Consider the following 13630-nt stretch of genomic DNA (forward strand, 5'->3'; position numbering starts at 1 on the left):
AACTATGTGGGAAGTTAGACAGGCATGAGTTCAATACTAGTCTGTCCCAAGAAATAAAAACAAATATGGCATCAGGGAAATAGATGGTTAAACATAAAAACAAAAGGAAAAAAGAAACCATTTTCTTGCTTTGGCGTGACATCCAATAGCTATTGTATTTGAAAACTTTTCTTATATATCATAGGCTTTCTTCCTGCTTACAGAAGATTCAGTGTCTTGGCTGACTGTTACTGCAGAATTTCTTAAATATGGGTAGAGAATGCCAGTCCTTTCCCATACAGATATATAAACCTGCAATCTTAAATTGGGCAACAGGTCCTTCCTTTTCAGCATTTACTGGTGTTTTGATTTCACACGCTACCCTGGAAGAAATAAGATTTAGTATCAGAATGAGAATGAATTATGGTTTAAAAAATCAGGAGAGGGATACAGAGAAAAGGAGAAAGATTTATTTCATGCTGAAAAAAAGTGCTAACTCGTTAGACTTAGGGGAGTTGAGAATATCCCTTTAAACTGTGGTACTGCAATTGATCTCTGTACGTTTTCTGGTATTCATCCCTTTGAAAAGAGAATGAGAGCCAAGATCATTGGCTGTACTGTGAAGCTGTCACATCTCAGTACTGAAAAGGTACAGTGCAAGTGAATTGAAACAGTCTTTAGTTTTCTATTCCGTATCGCCAAGAGCTTTGAGACTGATGAACCAAGTGAATGCTTTTTTTAGGGCTAAGTGAGATACAGATCCCTCCAGCCTGACAGCGTTTCAGCCTCCGGAGTAAGAAAGCAGCAGAAGCGGCAGCAGCAGAAGCAACAGCACCGGCAGCAGCCCCAGCTGAAGTCCAATAAGGGAGACCTGATCTCCAGTGATTCCTGGAACTCCACCTGGGATCGTGCACTGTCCAGGGTCCTGAAACATGAACCAAACTGCCAGCGTGTCCCATCACATCAAGTGTCAGCCCTCGAAAACCATCAAGGTAGGACCCAGGTTTTCTTTCTTCTCTCTGCTTCTGCGAAGGTATATTTATCCATTTAGCTCAAACATGGGCATTGGTATGGCAGGGCGCTGACAGTGGCGATGCCTAGTTGGTTTGAGTTTGAATTGAAGGTGGATCGAGTAGTCTTTGGTTCGTTTGCATATGTATGTAGGATAGAGAGAGTAGTTTGCACTAAATAACTGTTTTGACTTGATGACTGGCTTTTTTTGACTTAGAATGTATCAACGGTGTATTTCAGAAACAAAGTTTAGTGAGCCTCTAGAGGAGTTTTTGATCTGTGTCAGTTTTTCTAGATGGAACTGGTGTAGAATTTGCAACTGCTGGAAACATATGATATTAAATTGAATACAGACTTTATTACAGTGTTTCATTGTCATATGGGTTTGGAACTTCTCATTCTTTCCAAAGAAAAGTGCATCCTTCATTTGAGTGTTGAACTGGTAGTTATACTAAAGTGACTATAAAGGGTGTAAAAGAGTTTAGAGGAAGTATAAAAATGTACGTCCTTATATATGCCACCATACAACTCAGAAACAGTAAGGTGATTGGAGTCACTGTTTTAGACAGGTGCTTGTTTTAAATTTGAGTCTTTTTCTGACATGGTTAAATGAAAAGGATCAACTCAGAATTTTATTGTTCTGTTTAATTATTAATGTTTATGTCATTCGCCTTGTTCTTATTTGGGATGGTCGTAAGGACTTATAAATAACCAGGTTTCTAGTGAAGAATTTACTCTTATCTTGCCATTTATCTTTATTAGATTACTATCTGTGTAAGTACTTTGCATTTCTGTAGGGGCAGGGAGTAATGGGTTCCTCTGGAACTCTTTTACAGAAGAAACTGACAGCCTGATGGATCAAAATTAATTATTGTGGTCTTTAATTTCCATACAATGCATACCTTTTATTGAGATTCCAAAATTTGAGAAGACTCATTTTATGATTATACTATTTGGGAGTTATATTTAAGACCTTTGAAAATACTGCATAGACTGCAGTCATAAAAGGGATATAATTTTCAGCAATAAGTCTCTTTCTTGTGAACTTACCTACCCTCTGTCAGAGTCCTCCAGTGATAAATAGACCATAAACTGAACACTTTCTTCCATTTATCTGCAATTATTTTTAAAAGCAATGAAGTCTCCAGGATATATCAAATGATGCATAGACTCCCATCATAATAAACATAGAGTTAACTAAAATAATGAAGAACCCAAATTATCAGGATAATTTATACCATCTCTAATTACAAAAGTGTAATATTTTTCAGCATTGGATTTCATGCACTGTGTCCAAGTTTAGAAATAAAATGTTGAGCTTTAGGATAAGTTTTTCTCTGCATGTGAGATTTCCACATATGTCAATTATATGAGTACCATTACTGAAAAATGCCCAAACAGTATATACAGTACTCCACATTTGTGATATACAAACTCTAGTGGGAAATACGTGCTGTAGTCTAAACTGTGGTAGAGTTACAATCTGGCACTATACCTTTGAGTATGTTTAGAAAACCATAAAATGGCTGGTGGCTTTCTGTTTAAGTGTTTGAGGTCATAGGAATCAAGTGTTTTGTTTGCCCTTTTATGTATTGAATAAGGGCAAGTGAATGCTACTTTCTGGGACTGAAAATCACTTCCCTATTGGTGTTCTGGCATTGACTGCCCTCAGACAAACTGTGGAGACAGAAAAAAATAAATGTATCTAGTGTAAGGTTTTGCATCATCTTGCTGATCTTGCAGATGCTGGTTTTTCCATTCTAACTGCAGCCACTGAATTGAAATGAAAGGCATCATAAAAACTGGACAACCCACCATTTAGCAGTGTATTATATTAATGGCTTAATGAATCTTGAATTCATTAAGGAATCTTGAATCAAACCTCTGGGTGATTTGGTTAATTGGACAAGTGAAGTTGTTTTGTGCCCCTCCCCCCTTGATATTACTCTGGGGAGCAAAAGAGGCTTGTGATGTTCCTAAAGTATATATATAGTTACAAGCATTGAACTATTAAGGGAGTAATTACTTGAGTATTTTCCAATTTGCAACAGTAAAAGGGGATGAGTGGAAAAGCTCTCTTACTTCAAATTATATGCTCAATTATGAAACATTTATGGCTTTTGGAATTTATACTAAAATGGCTATCTATATTTAGGTAATGCATTAGCCTATGAACAAAAGGCAGTAACAACCTAAAGAGAAACCATAAGAGGAGAGGTTTTGGGGAAGTTATGAGATATTAAGGCTCAAAGGACTCTTTGAACTTCTGGAATCTATCTTGTTTTGTTTACAGCATGATTTTTTGGAGTTAATTTTTGCTCACTTTTAAAGTTACTATCTGAAACTTTGCAATAAAACTCCCTTATGAAATCTAGCTGGCCTGTAGATAATGATACATGAACCAGTTGGGGCTCTAGAAATATCCAGATACTCAAGAATTTGTAAATTGTTGCACTTTGAAATTCTAAAACCTGTAGGGACTGTCCCCCCATAGTTCAGTGTAATAAACCTGTAGGCAATTGTTCCTCATTGTCAGTATAGTAAATGCTGGCTGTTCCTTCTCTTGGTGGTTTAACCATTTCTAAAAAGAATGCAGTGGGAATGAACAAAAATGAATTGAATTGGCTAAAAATAGCTTTAAAGGCCAAAATGTGTACGTGGAGAAAGAACAGGTGTGTATGTATGTGTGTGTGTGTGTGTGTGTGTGTGTGTGTGTGTGTATTTTTCCCTACGAGAAGTATTTAAAAAACAATGATATGTGCAATGGGTCAAATCTGGCAAGTATTTCAAGTGAAAGCTATTTGTGGTCATGGTAGTAACAGAGTTGGAGAAAAGGGGATTAGGAGGAGTCATAATGAGATAAAATGGTCAGCGTTATTCAGGTGCCTTGACATTTGTCTTTGCCATTCTGGCCATTCTCCAACTCAACCAGTCAACACAGTTTTCCTGATGTGCTTGAGTGGGTGTTTTCTTATAGTCAAAACAGGTAAGAGTGAATAGAGCAGAGAAAGTCAAATAAAGGTTCTAGGCATGTTCTCAGATCACTTTGGATGGAATGTGGAATACAATGCACTCATAAAGTCCTCTCTCATTTTAGAACTTGCAAAGCAGTAAAGCCTTTCCTAAAATGATTGCAAATCTTACCGTCTGTATAGCAGCACTCTAAAAAGATCTTTCATTGTGAGATTTGTAATGGAAAGTTTCAAGGACTATCTGGGAATGCTAAACACAGATTTAATCTTGGCTTATTATAAACTTGATTTCTGAAGAATTATCCCCACCTTGGAAAACAAACTTGTTTTTTTCTTCCTTATTTTGCCTTCTCTGGACTATACTGAAAGCAAATCAAATCTCGCAGCCAAATCTCTGGACTTGATTTGCCTTTCCCCCCACAGTGTAATAGTAAATTTAGAACTTTGCCTAAAAAATGTGAGAGATTTAAAAAATTATTTTGTATTTTAATATAAATCTAACATCCATATATGTCTAAGGGTAGTAAAGGAACTCCATCCTTTTTTAAAAGTTAGACATTGTGCATAAATTATCTAGGGTTGGTGAGTCCCAGGTCAAGAATCATATATGTTTTTATTATGGTAACTTCCAAATACAGTACACAATATTATCTTATTTTTCCCATCCATGAGCCTTTCATATCAGTCTCTCTCTTTCCCTTTCCTCTCTTCAAGACTTGCCTGGTTTTTTTTAATTCTACTGATACCTTCAAACCCAGGTCCCTAGTCCTACATAGAAAAGGATCTCAAGGCCTAAAAGTCTTAATTTCATTCTATTCCTGCTGCAGTAGCTGAAATGTTTTACAATATATATTTGAATGAGTATTTAGAATTTTCATTGCCTTGGGGGTAGAACATCTATGAACAGGTAAACTCTTTTCATAATTTTGGCTGTCTTTTTATACTGTAATACTAAAATGTTATTATGCTAGTAAATAATTTCTCCCCTACTACCTGTAAACCACAGCCCCAGTTAAAATTATGCTATAAGAAACATGGTATAAAATAAAGTAGGACAGAATGAAAATTTAATCACAAATTTTTTTTGTTGTTAAATCTGTGGACTTAAGGATGTATGTGGTTAGAAAATGATTTCTGTCTTTAGTAAATTGAAAATTTTGGAGTGTGACATTGTGATGAGTTGGCATGGTTCATCTGGCTTGGAATGGTACCAACTGGCATCTTGATGGTTGTTAATTCCATACCCCGTGCCTTAAGAATGGACACCTCATCTGTATTTCACATGGTACTTGAGTTGGTGTTGTAATTTAGTCTTAAAGAACATTTCTTAATTAAATATCCAAATAAAAATTCAACAGAATCTAAGAAAAAATCTTATGTCATCACAATTTGCAAAATGTAGCCTCCCAATTTTAGTATTATGTATAATTCTAAGTGCAAAGATTATAATAGACTTCTGAATTGCATCTTGTCTTCAAGGTCAATTTTGGCTTTAATCCTAAGGACTTTAGTCATAAGGGAGAAAAAGAAAGAAAGTTTATTAAATTATATTCTCAACGCAGACTTAGACACACTAAAGAAAAAGTTATCATCTGTATTCAGTGAACCCTACAGTTCCACTTGGCAAGGAACATATTTTTTTTTTCACCATTAGGAGAAGGGGTCATTGTCTTAAGTGATGATATTTGAAGAAGCCAGAGGAGAAGACTTACAGAAAATTTGAATGAAGGATAGTGTGTGTGAGAATTTTTTTCATCACTGTTAGAATGGTCTACCTCTTTTTAATTATTCTGACACAGTTTCCTCATATGCTTAGACAAAAATCACAGACTGCGATAAACACAAATTGGACCACGTTAGAAATTCTGTTGATAAGCAATTATAGTCATTTACAGGTTGAATTTATTGGCAAGTATTTGAATTTTAAAAGATTATAGGATACTTTTATCTTAAATAAATGTCAATTAAGCTGTTTTATAAGAAAGTATTAATGTTTATATTTTCTTTTTAGTAAAGAGTGACAATGTTATAATAATTGGCCCATTTCTGTATTTTGCTGGCCTTGTTTCTTAATAAAATAGAAGAAATAGAAAGTTTCTTTTTATTTGTTATTTATGCATTTAAATGGCAACTTCTTCAAAGAAGTATTGTCATAGAATGTTTGAGGTAAATTTGAATGATTTTAGAAAATACTTAATATTACTTCATTTTCTAGAAACTTATGGTCAGGTAGTAAAGACATTCTTGATGATACATTTGTGATGACAAACCACTATTTGTCATTGAAAAGGTATGGTTCTACAACTGGAGCACAGAATAAATAAGTTAAAGTAATGCTTCTTAAAGTGGCGTTCTTGAGCCAACAGCATCAGCATTGTTGTGAATTTGGTAAAAATGCCCATTTTGGGGCCTAATCAATTAGGCCTAATCAACCCAGACCTAATCAATTAGAAACCCTGGGAATAGGATCCAACAATCTGTCTTTTAACAAGTCCTCTGTGGGCTCAGATGTGTGTTAAAATTTCAGAAACATGGAGCTAAATGACTACCAAGACTACCTAATAAGACCCATTTGTGCTATGATCCACCTGTAAGATTTGGCTGAGTACCACAGATGGAACCTGAAGAACTTTGGAAGGACACTCAGGGTCATTAACTAACATGAATTTTATGAGAGCTGAGATCTCATCAGGCTCATTTCTTCTGTTGCTCACAGGTCTTATTTGATACAAATACAAGGCCATTGCTCACAGAGTTTATTTGATACAAAATCCTGCATACACTAGACATCAAATATATAATTGCTGGTTATTAAATGATTGGTTAAATGATTATTAAATGGGGATGAGATGGTTGAATGGCCTCACCGACTCAATGGATGTAAGTTTGAGCAAACTCCATGAGATGGTGAAGGACAGGGAAGCCTGATGTGCTGCAGTCCATGGAGTTGCAAGGAGTTGGACGTATCTTAGCAACTGAACAGCAATAGCAAAATGACTGCTCAGGTCTATCTGCTCTAAGATGAGCTAAGTCAATTTTTAAAATCTTGTTTAATAGGTAACCAGGTTGGAAATCTTGATGGTCTTTTAAATTCATATTAAGTTTCTCTAAATGTGTATTTACATTTTCTTTGCCTTTTGATGATTCTGTTTTTTGATTTTGGTTTGAGGTCATCTGATAATCAACACTTTTTGGTAACTAAGGAGATCCATAGTCACACTAAGCAGAAAGTGTGCTAGATAAATGTCTCCCTTTTTTGCCAGCTTCCTCTGAAAATTGGCAAAACAGTGGTAGGCAGGAATATCACTATAGCCTTTCTTTCCTCTTCATGAATGTTCTTTAGCTCTTGGATATAGGCCACATTTGTAGGATATAATTGGCAATAGTATACCAAAATTAATTATCATCTTCAAACCTGACCTCCCATTAACAGACCTAGCATGGTGTTCCAGTAGCAGAATTAGATTTAAGCCGGGTGATAAGCTCTAAAATAAAGAAAACTTACCTTCTGAACAGAAAGATTTCTTGGAAATTCTTCAGAATTTTGCTTAGTTTTTACAGTTTCCACTTGGAAAAAGATCAAATGTGCACAACTTACCCTACCACCTGTGAATGAAATGTAAGGCAGATTGGTTGGGTTTTCCTTCGGAGTGTCATCCTCAATTTGAGTTCTCACTTCCTCGGTACTACCATGAATCATGTGATCTTAGGGAAGGCAATTAACCCTGTCAAGGCTTTTTTCCCCACTAACAGAGGGCAATAAACTAAAATTACCTCCCCAAACAAAAATGCTTTGTAAGTGCTTTGTATTATAATTTGTTCTAGAAGCAATTTTTAAGGGATATGACATTTTCATAGAGAGGTGTATAGTGAGAATCAATTTTTATGACATAAAAGCTGAGAATTTTATTTGCAATTATTATTAACTATAATGATGATAAAACTCATTTTGGTGTCACCAGGGAGCTGAAAAGTATCTTCTAATATTGTAGTAACATCTGCAAGATTCATCATGAACCTGTACCAGAAAAGTAGGAAGAAAAGGAGATTGAGTTTAAATGCCATCTAAAGGGCTGATTAACTTAATAAAAAATGCAGTTACTCATTCTGGTGCTAGGCTACAGAAAATGGAAAAGACAGAGGGTGGCTGCATGGATTGCACATGTGGGTGAACTGGGGAGATGTTTCATCATAATATGGACACAGTCTTATTACTACCTCAGGGCTCACTGTTTCCTTTGTCTCATTTATCCTTCCACCCAATGGTCCTTTAAAAAACCCATATTCTCACTTGAAACCTCATACAGAATTTTCTAAGTGAAAGTTCTCAGACTCCCCTAGGCAAACCAGTCATAGTCTCAACTAATCATCTGTGTTCTCACATAATCTTCTCTGTTGTTGTTCAGTCACTACATCATGTCTGACCCCTTTATGACCTCATGGACTGTAGTCCACCAGGCTCTTCTGTCCATGGGATTTTCCAGACAAGAATAATGGAGTGGGTACCCATTCCTTTCTCCAGGGGATCTTCCAGACCCAGGCGTCAAATCTGCGTCTCCTGCATTGGCAGACAGATTCTTTACCATTGAGCCACCAAGGAAGCCCAATCTTCTCTATATCTGATTAATAACAATTTGTCTTCTGAGTTATAATTATTTGTTACTATATGTCTCTCCACTAGCTATTAAAGAACTCTTAAAAGGTCTCTGTCTTTTATTTTTGTTAATTCCAATGTTTAGCCCAATATCTGGTTCTTAGCAGGTCTCTGCAGCTCACTCCAGTGTTCTTGCCTGGAGAATCCCAGGGACGGGGGAGCCTGGTGGGCTGCCGTCTATGGGGTCGCACAGAGTCAGACACGACTGAAGCGACTTAGCAGTAGCAGCAGCAGCAGGTGCTCAATTAAGATTCTTTGAATGAAAGAATGTTCAAAGGCAGCTACAAACTCATTCATCTCTAGAGATGCAGTCTGACTTCTGAGTTCAGAATCACGCTAGTCCTCCTTGATCCTTGAGTAATGAATTGTTTTGCTTTAAAATATGTAAACAACATTTGGAGAGATGACAAAGGGGTCTCATGTCTTGTGACAACAGATATGCTAATCCTCTTGAGGTTGGGTAGTTTCTCTAAGCCAAAAATGGGTTTTTTATTATGAGTGTCTTTCTACATCAGAGTTAAGGAAAGTCTGTGTCCAAACAGAGACTGTCTCTGTCCCTTTTTTGGGCTCTTGTTAACATAGCAAACACTAGTTGCTGCTGATTTTAATTGATGAGGTTATGTAGGGGGACTATTGACTCTGGCACTTTAGTGAGGCTTTTTCTCATCACAAACCTTAATTTCCAAGATGAATCACTGCTGCTGGATTGAAAAACACCATTTCTCACAACTTTGGATTCCAAGATTTGGCCTAAAGAAAAATGGACTCTGCTTTATTTTAATGGAAATTAAATAGCACAAAAGTATTATTGCATTTAATAGATGGGCCCTTTACTTCAATACATTTTTTGAGACAGTGGAAGAAATAGGGCAGAGAGACTATTCAAGACAGATATTCTTAATCAAGGAAGGGGAGCTATGGTTAAATTTTTTCCTTTATGCATGTCCTCTGAAGGAAATAAAATCCATTGAAAGGACATACTCAAGAAATGCTGACAATGATTGGTGAGCCTAATATGATGTGGTGGGTAGAGACTGGGACTCACTGTTTTATTGTTTCAGTCATTCAACATTTAGTGAAAGAGGATTTCAATGTTTAAGAGGGTGATAATGCTTGTTTTTTTTTGTTTTTTTGTTTTGAAATACAGTCTAGGATGCAAATTAATACAGTTGCAATCTTAAATGATAACTGCTAGATGAAGCAAATGTAAGGTTTCAGAGGAGCATTCACAAAGCTCAGAACAGAATTCCACAGAGGAGTTCTTAGATTGATAGAAGAAAATATTCCAGACACAGAGAAAACATGGGCAAAAGATAAAGAAGTAAAGCAATGCAACTGATATGACAGCACTGCTGAGTTGAAACTGAAACTGACTATAATGTGCAAATAATTGGAAGGGGTGAAAAATGATGTTGCAAGTATAAAATGGGGGGCTCACAGTGCTATTTTTCAGAATGTGACTGCATCCTGAGGGTGAAGCTTAAGGGCAAAGACTACAAAGATAAGATCATGAGATTTAAATTCTGTGACCTTGGGAAACATTCCTGAGGAGTTAGGTAGAAAGTGAAGACTGACAGATTCCTGGTCCATCTTTCAGGATAATCCAAGTATAAGACATTATTAGCCAGACAGGGGTTACTGAAGGTAAATCTTAGTAAGAATAAAAGATTTATTCATTAGTTTGATTTAGTACCACCAACTTTTATGAATGCTAATAATAGCTGGTCTTTCTTTAATTTACTGGTAACTTTTGAATTCAAAACTAGTAACTTTTGACTTCCCTGGTGGCTCAGACAGTAAAGTGTCTGCCTACAATGCAGGAGACCCAGGTTCCATCACTGGGTCAGGAAGATACCCTGGAGAAGGAAGTGGCAACCCACTCCAGTACTCTTGCCTGGAAAATCCCATGAACGGAGGAGCCTGGTGGGCTGCAGTCCACAGGGTCGCAGAGGGTCGGACACGACTGAGCAACTTCACCTTCACTTTTGAATTCAAGAGTCTGTTTTTGACTAATGACAATCGTTGGACTATAACAGAAGCTTTTCTTTAATATCTGAGTGTTATATACAGATAATCTTTTTCCTAGTATATTGTTTGTTATTTGTCTTTTCAACAATGCCCACAGATGACCTCTGTTAGGGGCTTCAGACTTTAGCATAAAGAATTCCTGGAAATTTCAGAGGTAGAGGTATGAATATTCTTTTCTTTGTAGTCTTGTAATTACATAAACCATGTGTTGTCTTTAATATAGATACTTTAGGTTTCTTGAAGCACTAGCTCCAAGGGTCTATCTCAAAGGCTCACTCCATTTTTCAGAGAGGACAGGGAAGATTAAAGTACATTTGATGTGCTACACTTCCACAACCATAAAATCTGGAAGTTTTCTTAGAGATGCTCTTCTCCAGATTCTCACTTTGCAGACAAACAAGCTGAGGGTTAAAAAAGGAAGTTAGATAAGGTGAGTTTTGCCCCTTGCATCATTTTGAACAAGAGGCATGCACACGTGCATGTGCACACAAAACCATCCTGCACAATTATCTCCTGATAATAATGCTGTGAGATGGATTGTGTGTGTGTGTGTGTGTGTGTGTGTGTGTGTGTGTGTGTGTTGGCTATCTTCCTTTGAGGTCTGGGGTAAGTTAGAGAATATGGAGGTTTTATTAATCAACGTGCTTTTAGCTGACAGTATCAGAAAACAACAGATAATTCTAAATGACTTGGTTAGAAGAATCAGGAAAAAAATAGTAGTTTCACAAAATAAAAAGTCCCTTGGTAGAGCACTTCAAGAGTTATTTAATTTGGTACCCAAATAGTGTGTCCTAGGACACAGGTTCTTTGCACTGCCTCACTTTGTCTTTTTCAGACTAGCAGCTTCAGTTCCATAATTGGTATGCAGACCTGAGAGCTGACCATGTTCAGTAGACACAGAAAAGTTTCTTCCTTTGAGTTTCTTTTAAGAAAATGTCCTGCTCATACTTCCTGTTAATTGTCTCATGCCAGTTCCTTATCCATTGTGTATGAAGATACGTATAGTTAAGTTGAGAAAATATAGGAGGTAGCTAACCAACTAAACATGCGGTTCTGTTTAGAAACAGTCAGGGATGTTAGATGGTTTTAAAAGATAAAAAATTATGTGCCACAGAGATCAACAAGAATGATTTTAAAATTTGGTGGACATACAATGTACATCATACTGTGAAAGACAGGTAATACCATGGCCTAAGAACTGTTTCAACAAAGATGTAACAAACTAAAACATAATATTGTCTCTGATTTCTTCATGACAGTGATATTTTCCATAACTTTGGAGCAAAAATGTGGGAGGAGAGGGTCCCAAGTTTGTCTCATTTAAGCAGCCTGGTCTCCTTTGATACCAAATGACTTAGTAGCCAATCACTGCATTGTGTTTTCATTTTCCACCATCATTGGACTCTTATCTCTTTGACGAAGATGAGGGGAAATGGTGATATTCTTTATCAAACAATTTTGATTGCTCAAGGCCTACTGCAGTGACCTCTTCCCTGCTAGCTCTAAGGACTTGGAGCCCTTATGCCCTCAGGAGCATTTAAACACCCAAATGCTTTCAAAGTTGAGAGGTTACGTAATAACTAAGGTTAAATGTGCAGTTGAAGCTGTGGTAGCTGGATACAGCTTGTCCCATGTAAAGACACACCAGAACCAAGTCCATTCCCCTTCCCCACAAAATATCTTGGGGGGGCATTTATTACAGGGCAATAAGACTACATGTGATCACACCAAAAAGAATTTTTAGGGGGGTTCTGTACCTCTGGCTTGTAACTCTGGCTTGTGATGTTGAAAAATACTGTGGATTTCATTACCAGATGCTGAACACTGATAGACTTATATCTGGAACCCAGGCTGCTCCCTTGATCTCTATCCTCAGATGTTGATCTTTCCTCAATATTGTCATGTAGATGTCTAATAGACCCTGTAAACTTATTACATGAAAATCAGAACTTTTTTACTTGCTACACACGCTTCTTTCACCTAACATCATTACGTGCTACCACCATCTTCTTTGCAGAGACTCAAACCAAAAGCTTACATTTTATCTTTTTCTCTCTTCTCTTCCAGGAATTTTCCCTGGTGTCTCAGATGGTAAAGAAACTGCCTGCAAGGCAGAAGACCTGGGTTTGATCCCTGGGTCAGGAAGATTCCCTGGGGAAGGGAATGGCAACCCACTCCAGTATTCTTGCTTGGAGAATTCCATGAACAGAGGCGCCTGGTGGGCTACCGTCTATGGGGTCACAAAAAGTCGGACATGACTGAGTGACTAACATTTTCACTTTCTCTTCTCTTCATTCCACCATCCAATCCATCAAAAATTCTGTCCATTCTGCCTGTTAAATGTATGTCCAGTCTAATTTCCTTTTTCTGCCTCCACCAACAATCACCCAAACTCCGTGTACATGCACATTTCATCTGAATTATGGAAGCTACTTGAGAGAACTCTGGCTTCTCTAAGGTAATGCAGATCTTACCAACATTCTCCACTCCCTAGGTGAGTGATGGTTTTAAAATGCAATGCTAATCATTTGCACACCTGATTTAGATCTTAACATCACTTTTAGAAAACAGTCCCAGATCCTTGACTTTACCCTGATGATCCTTCACTGACCTGGCCCCTGTTCTACCCTTTGACCATATGGTGTCCATTCTTTCCCCTGCAACCCTACCCTATGACCCTTCTCCAACAAAAATGGGCCTCCTTTCTGAGGCTAAACCATTGCCAGCTCTTTACCATACCATGATCTCTGCTTGTTCTCATTGTCTAAGAAGTTTTTTTCCTGCCACTTCCCACATCACCTTTCTAGTTACAACTCAGGCCACTTCTGATGAACTCAGCCCATCTAGGCTGTGTTCGCCTCTATGTTGGCACTGAAGAAGCTTGTAACCAAGGGTGGTGATTATCTTGTGTTATGACCATAGTGCTGCTCCCAAAGGCTCCAATTCATAGGGATTTGGGGGACTCTTCCTTCTCTGAAGGCCTTTA

At 37.3% G+C, this 13630-nt stretch overlaps 1 pseudogene; it reads left to right on the plus strand.

Annotated features, from left to right (window-relative positions):
- The first annotated feature begins 571 nt into the window (after positions 1-571).
- Positions 572-13630, plus strand: part of LOC133051018 (protein O-mannose kinase-like) — a 107399-nt pseudogene continuing 94340 nt past the window's right edge.

This window comes from Dama dama, chromosome 33 (genome assembly GCF_033118175.1).
Source record: "Dama dama isolate Ldn47 chromosome 33, ASM3311817v1, whole genome shotgun sequence".
NCBI lineage: Eukaryota > Metazoa > Chordata > Mammalia > Artiodactyla > Cervidae > Dama > Dama dama.